General features: G+C 44.2%; 1 long non-coding RNA gene across 9 annotated transcripts; it reads right to left on the bottom strand.

The window, feature by feature from the left end:
* Positions 1–752: 752 nt before the first annotated feature.
* On the bottom strand, positions 753–5,547 carry LOC127923544 (uncharacterized). 9 transcript variants are annotated; one of them, XR_008114661.1, is made up of 6 exons: positions 5,316–5,547; positions 4,543–4,629; positions 1,905–2,012; positions 1,344–1,377; positions 1,107–1,184; positions 754–1,007 (listed from the first exon to the last, which is right to left on the bottom strand). It is a non-coding gene; the product is annotated as an uncharacterized LOC127923544 (long non-coding RNA). The 9 variants fall into 9 exon arrangements; XR_008114659.1 differs by having other exon boundaries at positions 1,107–1,201; positions 5,316–5,524; XR_008114666.1 differs by having other exon boundaries at positions 754–977; positions 1,104–1,201; positions 5,316–5,518.
* Positions 5,548–6,182: the final 635 nt, after the last annotated feature.

The raw sequence follows: 6,182 nt of genomic DNA, 5'->3' as shown, positions 1-6,182 counted from the left end.
CAGCTAACCCTAAACCACAGCTAACCACAGCTAACCCTAAACCACAGCTAACCCTAAACCACAGCTAACCCTAAACCACAGCTAACCACAAACCACAGCTAACCACAGCTAACCACAGCTAACCACAGCTAACCACTAAACCACAGCTAACCCTAAACCACAGCTAACCCCACAGCTAACCCTAAACCACAGCTAACCCTAAACCACAGCTAACCCTAAACCACAGCTAACCCTAAACCACAGCTAACCCTAAACCACAGCCACAGCTAACCCTAAACCACAGCTAACCACAGCTAACCCTAAACCACAGCTAACCACAGCTAAACCACAGCTAACCACAGCTAACCACAGCTAAACCACAGCTAACCACAGCTAACCCTAAACCAGCTAACCCTAAACCACAGCTAACCACAGCTAACCCTAAACCACAGCTAACCCTAAACCACAGCTAACCACAGCTAACCCTAAACCACAGCTAACCCTAAACCACAGCTAACCCTAAACCACAGCTAACCCTAAACCACAGCTAACCACAGCTAACCCTAAACCACAGCTAACCAAACAGCTAAACCACAGCTAACCCTAAACAGCTAACCACAGCTAACCTAAACCACAGCTAACCCTAAAAACCACAGCTAACCCAGCTAACCACAGCTAACCCTAAACCACAGCTAACCACAGCTAAACCACAGCTAACCACAGCTAACCCTAAACCACAGCTAAACCACAGCTAACCACAGCTAAACCACAGCTAACCACAGCTAACCACAGCTAAACCACAGCTAACCCTAAACCACAGCTAACCACAGCTAACCCTAAACCACAGCTAACCACAGCTAACCCTAAACCACAGCTAACCACAGCTAACCCTAAACCACAGCTAACCACAGCTAACCCTAAACCACAGCTAACCACAGCTAACCCTAAACCACAGCTAACCACAGCTAACCCTAAACCACAGCTAACCACAGCTAACCCTAAACCACAGCTAACCACAGCTAACCCAGCTAACCACAGCTAACCCTAAACCACAGCTAACCACAGCTAAACCCAGCTAACCAAACCACAGCTAACCCTAAACAGCTAACCCTAACCCAGCTAACCACAACCGCAGCTAACCACAGCTAACCCTAAACCACAGCTAACCACAGCTAACCCTAAACCACAGCTAACCACAGCTAACCCTAAACCACAGCTAACCCTAAACAGCTAACCCTAAACCACAGCTAAAACCACAGCTAACCCAAACCACAGCTAACCCTAAACCAAGCTAACCACAGCTAAACCACAGCTAACCCTAAACCACAGCTAACCCAGCTAACCCAAACCACAGCTAAGCTAACCTAAACCACAGCTAACCCTAAACCACAGCTAACCCTAAACCACAGCTAACCAACAGCTAACCCTAAACCACAGCTAACCAAACCACAGCTAACCCTAAACCACAGCTAACCAAAGCTAACCCTAAACCACAGCTAACCTAACCCAAACCACAGCTAACCCAAAACCACAGCTAACCACAGCTAACCCTAAACCACAGCTAACCCTAAACAGCTAACCCTAAACCACAGCTAACCAAACAACCTAACCCAGCTAACCAGCTAACCCAGCTAACCACAGCTAACCACAGCTAACCACTAACCCAGCTAACCACAGCTAACCCTAAACCACAGCTAACCAACCCAAACCACAGCTAACCACAGCCCCTAAACCACAGCTAACCACAGCTAACCACCTAAACCACAGCTAACCACAGCTAACCCTAAACCACAGCTAACCACAGCTAACCCAGCTAACCACCTAACCCTAACCAACCCTAACCCACACAGCAGCTAACCACAGCAGCTAACCACAGCTAACCCTAAACCACAGCTAACCACAGCTAACCCTAAACCACAGCTAACCCTAACCACAGCTAACCACAGCTAACCACAGCTAACCACAGCTAACCACAGCTAACCCACTTCCAGGAGCACCCCATCACTCACCTTACCATATCAGGGTTACCTTACCTGTGGGCCGCGAAAGAGGGTAGAACGGGAGTGGATCCAGCACATACATACATACATACATACATACAGCACGTTTAGAACATGGTTTTATTCATCATTTATTTTTACTCTGTATTTTATTTAAACTTTATTTAACCAGGGAGGCAAGTTCTCATTTACAATTGCGACCTGGCCAAGATAAAGCAGTTCGACACATAAAACGACACAGAGTTTACACGTGGAGTAAAAACATACAGTCAATAATACAGTATAAACAAGTCTATATACAATGTGAGCAAATTAGGTGAGAAGGGAGGTAAAGGCAAAAAAGGCCATGGTGGCAAAGTAAATACAATATAGCATGTAAAACACTGGAATGGTAGTTCTGCAATGGAAGAATGTGCAAAGTAGAAATAAAAATAATGGGGTGCAAAGGAGCAAAATAAATAAATAAATTAAATACAGTTGGGAAAGAGGTAGTTGTTTGGGCTAAATTATAGGTGGGCTATGTACAGGTGCAGTAATCTGTAAGATGCTCTGACAGTTGGTGCTTAAAGCTAGTGAGGGAGATAAGTGTTTCCAGTTTCAGAGATTTTTGTAGTTCGTTGGAACTGGAAGGAGAGAGGCGGCCAAAGAAAGAATTGAAGAATATATTTATGGTTTGTTTGGTTTTAGTTTGGCACTTCCTCTTTTAGGTTTTCCTGTCCTTTAACAAAACAATAAAACCATTTAAATGCACAATATGGCATTTATGTTCACATTTAACAACACTATGGTTGAATGAATCTGTCACCACTGCCACCCAGAAAAACAGGCAACTTGGAGCTTACCTCAGTTTAATTTATGATCCTAGGAGGACATCTACAGGCCTTTTTAAGTATTACACCAAATGGCAAGGTGGCACATTGGAATTTTAAGGGAAATAAACCAATACTAGTCTTGGGAGACTCAAATGTTAATAGAATCCCTCCATTTCATAACCCAAACATACAAGTGGACAGTTACCCTGGAGCAACATTTTACAATTTCACAAAGGTCCTGGAGAAAACAGAGGTTTGTTTAGATACCGGCATAGTGGTTCTCGGTGGGCATAAACAATATGGATAATGACCCATAAAAACATCAAACAGAATGCATCGATGCACAAGGAAGTAAGAGTCACTTTCCCTAATGCAATTATTTACATCACCATTATTAACCACTCACACCTCCTTTCACCAGATCGATAACAGAACCTCAAAGTCATTAACGGTTACATCACCACACATGGCCCATTTCTCTTGGAGATACCCCATGATGAATTCCACACAACAGACCTGATACACTGGACAACAACCACAGCAGACCTCATTTTTAAGAATTGGTGTGAGCAGCTACATTTAGAATAGGCTCTACCCACAATTTGGACCCACACCACACCCTTCTTTTCCCCCCAACCCCCTGTACTCTCCCCCCTTTCCTCCCCCAGTTGCTTTCTTAGATTACCCAGCAGAGGGGGTAGTTGACCCCCTCTCATCAAACATCATGAATTTATCAAAGCCTTTTCAACTCAGAACAGCACAGACCCAACTTTTGGAGAGGGGGGGGGGGTTGTCTTTAATTCCCCGCCCTGGTCAATTTGACTGGGAGGAACTTCATAGGGACATACGTAAATATCATTGACGACTTAAACTTCTAGACTACTTTGACTATCAGACAAATGACAACCATTTACCCTAACCCATTTACCAAAATTATACAGTTTCATAGGATTTCCTCCTGCAAACAGGACCTGGGAAAAGCAATTCAAACATTATTTCAGGTTACTCTAAACGATCTCTCAGAACCATAAAAAACAGCACCTTGGGGGCCCTCTCTCCCATTCAACCTACACACTCACATAACACAAGTCTGTCAATCACTCTTTTGGACCCTAACCTCCATTAGAGGTTCCAGAGACATTTCCAAATCCTCCCCTGATTTCAACCCTAACCTTAACCCTTACCCTAATTCAGGTTCGTATCCTGCTCCTGTCCATAACCATAATCCAACCCCTAACGCTAACCTTAACCCTAACCCCACCCCTAACCCTACCCCTCCTAGAACAGATTTTGAAATTGACCCCCCCCCTCAAAACCACAATCTTCTTTCCTCCTCTCATTCCCCTTCTGAGCAGCAGACAATCCTCATCCCCCTAGTTACTACATTCTCACATAGGATCAGACCGTTACATCAGGTGTTCAAACACAATTTTTCCATCACCCAACAGGCATACACACCCCTCCAGCCGTATAGAATAATCTCAGCATTTAGGAGGAAGAGCCTCAAAGACATCCTCATCCAAGCTAAATACAGTACACAACTCCACTCCAGTTTTAGACTTCCATTTCACTCTACACTCCAAATGTCATATATGTATATAATCACTTGCACATTTAGCAAAAAAACACTACATTGGGGAAACACAGTATACAATAGAAAATAGACTTAAACAACATTCTATACAATGTCAAACGGGCCCATTTACACACAGAACTAGTGACTCATTTCCAGGATCCCCCCCATCACTTACCTCAATATATCAGGATTACAGTCGCGTTCTGGGTGGACAAGTGGGCGGCGAAAAGCAGTTGTAGGCGTGTACATCACAACAATAGGCCTGTACATGTACAAAAAAAAAGCAGTTGTAGGCCTGTACATCACAAGACAAATCAAATTCTAACCCTAATCGCATATGAGTGGAGTGCACCCCCTCCCTTCTCCACGTGTCAGAGATGGAAGTGGATCAACCGATTCAAACCTAGAAACCTGACCCCCCTAACCCTAACCTCTAGCCCAAACACTGGAGCAGTTACACCAACTTCGGAGGACACAAATCATTGGAAACTACTAAAAAAAAAACGTTTCCGGACCCGTATCTCCCATTCCCCAAGTGGACGCAAACACGGCAAAAAAAAATCTACCGCATACACAGGATCCCAAATGGACAAAAACGCGATGGTGTAAACTAAGACCATCCCGGAGCGGGACATTACTCATACATAATAATTTCAATCAAAGCAAGATTCAGTAGTATGCAACCACAAGACCTCAAACCTCACAATTTCCATTTTCGACAGATAAAGTTCATTATAAAACATACCAGCTACGTGCTTGCAGACGCGACAAAGACACGCAGGTTAAAATATCAAAACAACATGGCCGAAAAATCAGGAAACGTGTATGGCAATTTAGCGAGTTAGCCCGCTAGCTAATTTGTCCTGTGATATAAACATTGCGTTATTTTTTTAACTGAATTACACAAATTCCTCTACTCCGACAATTAATCCACACATAAAACAGTACCTCAATCGCTTCTAGTCATCCCTCCTTCTTTGAATTTATATAGTAATTGCCATCAACACAAATCAGTCCTTCAATCAGTCCTCACGTGAGTGAGGAGATATCACGTGCATAGGCAGAAATCCCAGGGGGGACACGATCCCCCTATCCTGGGAAAAATATGATCCCCCCCCCCAATATATCACGGTAAACATATCTATGTAACTTCAATAATATGAATGAACGCAATGAAAGCACTTATGCTGATTATAGACACTTAATAGCGCGTTTTTAAGTTTCAAAAGATTGGGACCCCCGCCCTTTGCCTCACAATGGTTTGATCCACTGCAGGGAGCTGCGCAAACATTAACTCTCAAGCTAGCTAGCTAGTACCCCTTAACTGAAGCCAGACAGCTAACTAACAGCAAACCATTGCTAGCGGTCTTCAGCTATAACCTTCAGCGCGGAAAGCTCTCGCCAATTCGAACAAAGCGACTCTAACCAGAGCATAACGGACCTATTATTTTTTTTATCCCCGGATTCCCACCGCAAATGGAACATTTTCAGCTGGATCTTCACAACTAGCTAACTGAAACCCCGGATTATTCCTCATGGCTAGCGTTTCCATCCATTTAGCTTGAAGCTAGCCCGGCCAGAGCTCCTGTTCTTACCACCGAAGCATACTCCTGGGCTACAATAACCGGACCCACGACCGGTCTATCGATGTCACCGCATGAAGAGGCATAAACAGACTCACCCCATCGCGACGTCCTCCAAAGGCTAACTTTCTAGCCCTTGCTATCTCCTTGCTTGCTAATTCGGCCTGCTAGCTTGTTAGCACAGGCCTGCTAAAAATATTTTCGGGCAGCCATTGTTTGATCATACCTACCC

This window comes from Oncorhynchus keta, unplaced genomic scaffold (genome assembly GCF_023373465.1).
Source record: "Oncorhynchus keta strain PuntledgeMale-10-30-2019 unplaced genomic scaffold, Oket_V2 Un_contig_30070_pilon_pilon, whole genome shotgun sequence".
In the NCBI taxonomy this organism is placed as follows: Eukaryota; Metazoa; Chordata; class Actinopteri; order Salmoniformes; family Salmonidae; genus Oncorhynchus; species Oncorhynchus keta.
Note: the sequence above shows the minus strand (reverse complement) of the source record. Positions and strands in the feature narration are given on the sequence as shown.